At 42.6% G+C, this 2,112-nt stretch overlaps 1 non-coding gene across 1 annotated transcript; it reads left to right on the top strand.

Annotated features, from left to right (window-relative positions):
* Window positions 1-1,470: 1,470 nt before the first annotated feature.
* Window positions 1,471-1,599, top strand: LOC144688159 (U11 spliceosomal RNA). Its single transcript, XR_013578359.1, has one exon. It is a non-coding gene; the product is annotated as a U11 spliceosomal RNA (small nuclear RNA).
* The last annotated feature ends 513 nt before the right edge of the window (window positions 1,600-2,112 follow it).

The following is a 2,112-nucleotide window of genomic DNA, read 5'->3' as shown; positions in this document are numbered from 1 at the left end:
GCTTTGCGGAACACCTTCGGTCTGTCCACAAGCATGACCCAGACCTCCCTGTCGCTTGCCATTTCAACACTCCACCCTGCTCTCATACCCACATGTCCGTCCTTGGCCTGCTGCAACGTTCCAGTGAAGCTCAACGCAAACTGGAAGAACAGCACTTCCTCTTCCAACTAGGCACTTTACAGCCTTCCGGACTGAATAGTGAGTTCAACAATTTTAGATCATGAACTCTCTCCTCCATCCCCACCCCCTTTCCGATCCCCCCCAAACCTTTTCCAATAATTTATATAGATTTTTCTTTTCCCACCTATTGCCATTATTTTTAAATGTGTTTCCATCCATTGTTTTATCTCTACCTTTTAGCCTATTTCGATTCCTTCACCCCACCCCACCCCCACTAGGGCTATCTGTACCTTGCTCGTCCTTGCTTTCTACCCTTAATGTCACCTATTAGCATATTCCTTAGATAATATCACCACCTTCAACGCCTCTTTGTCCTTTTTGTCTATGACATCTTTTGGCTATCTCCACCTATCACTGGCCCTCTATCCAGCTTTACTTGTCCCACCCACCCCTTAAACCAGCTTATATTTCATCTCTTTTCTATTTTTCCTTAGTTCTGTTGAAGAGTCATACGGACTCGAAACGTTAACTGTGTTCCTCTCCGCAGATGCTGTCAGACCTGCTGAGTTTTTCCAGGTATTTTTATTTTGCCAAAGGTAGAGTTTCCTTGAAACCCACTGCCACTCTAGATGATGAACTATGCTATTTGAATCAACAAATCACGACCAAATCTTGGGTGGACAACTCAAATGGAATCACATTTTGTTACCATTGAGTTGTATTGCACTACTACTGAATTTTTTTTTTAAAAAGCGTGATTACATGGTAGGTGGAGGCTCAATTCCTTTAACAATCAATATGTTGATACCAAATCAGACAGAATTAATGCATCTGGTTCAGAGAGGATCGGCTAACAGTTAAAATTATGAGGCGTGATACTGAAGACTGCAGTCTCTGAAGGCAGGGAAAATTGATCATCAACATTGATGCTTAGAAAATTTGGCTTAGTCTGCCCTTGCTGAAAATGATATCACCACAGCCAGCAACACAAACAGTGCCCTCGCCCTTCTTTCCACTCATTAGGGGAACAGTGCTCAGGTCCTCTTATTTGTTTTGGCAACCGAGCTGTTGGAATGAGGAAAAAGGCAAGGCTCAGAGATAAAGAAGGTGGAAGTGGGAGGGAAGGGACATGAAAACACATTTGGCAACAATAGCCTTTTGTTACTGCAGAGCCCAGAGGGAGCAAGTAGATCTTCCTCCCAAGTTTCTGTATGTAAAAAAACAGCTATTCAAAATCCACAATGCTCCTCCTGGATAACCACTAGCTTAAAATGGCATTGTAACAGGCTATCAGTGTGCTAATTAATCAGAGTAATAACAATTAGCTGGATAGGCTTCATTAATTCAGCTCAGTTCTGCTGTGAGTAGCACATGGACGAGGCGCTTGTGCTTTATCCATGCAGAATCGATGTCAAGAGATTTCGGAAGCACAATTTTTATTTCTTGGAGCTGCTGGTGATCGTTTGTCTCAGCGCTACACTAAAAAAATAAATAAAAGTAAAACAGCATCATAAAATTGCTTCCTTCCAATGAAAATATATTATGGGAGATTTCCCCCCCCCCCCCCCCATAATCTCCCAAAGACCCCAAAATACACTGGAGTCAATGGAACTGGGGTGACAATTCCACAGACATCATCCACCTTCTGACACTTGATCCAAGAAACTACCTTGATCCTAGAAACCCTAGACCAGAATTGTCCAAAACTTTGCCCACAGGCCATACACACGCTTCCCCTCACAATATGGCAATCCATTTCTCAAAGCATCAGCAACTCAGACTTAGTTTATTTGTATTTAGTCGTTTGGCAGTACAGAACTTGAGTATTGCTGAGGAAAAAAAAAGACAAACCATACTGAAGCATACTGAAGCTTTTTGTCTTGCGCTCATCAGGACACTGAGTGAGACACTTCCAGTATCAGGGAAGCTACTGCTCCAATTAGTATCATTTGAGCATGGTCGCAAGAACTAAAGAAACAAAACCTGAAGGAC

The sequence above is a fragment of the Cetorhinus maximus genome, chromosome 12 (genome assembly GCF_964194155.1).
Source record: "Cetorhinus maximus chromosome 12, sCetMax3.hap1.1, whole genome shotgun sequence".
In the NCBI taxonomy this organism is placed as follows: Eukaryota; Metazoa; Chordata; class Chondrichthyes; order Lamniformes; family Cetorhinidae; genus Cetorhinus; species Cetorhinus maximus.
This window is presented reverse-complemented; position numbering and strand designations above follow the sequence as displayed.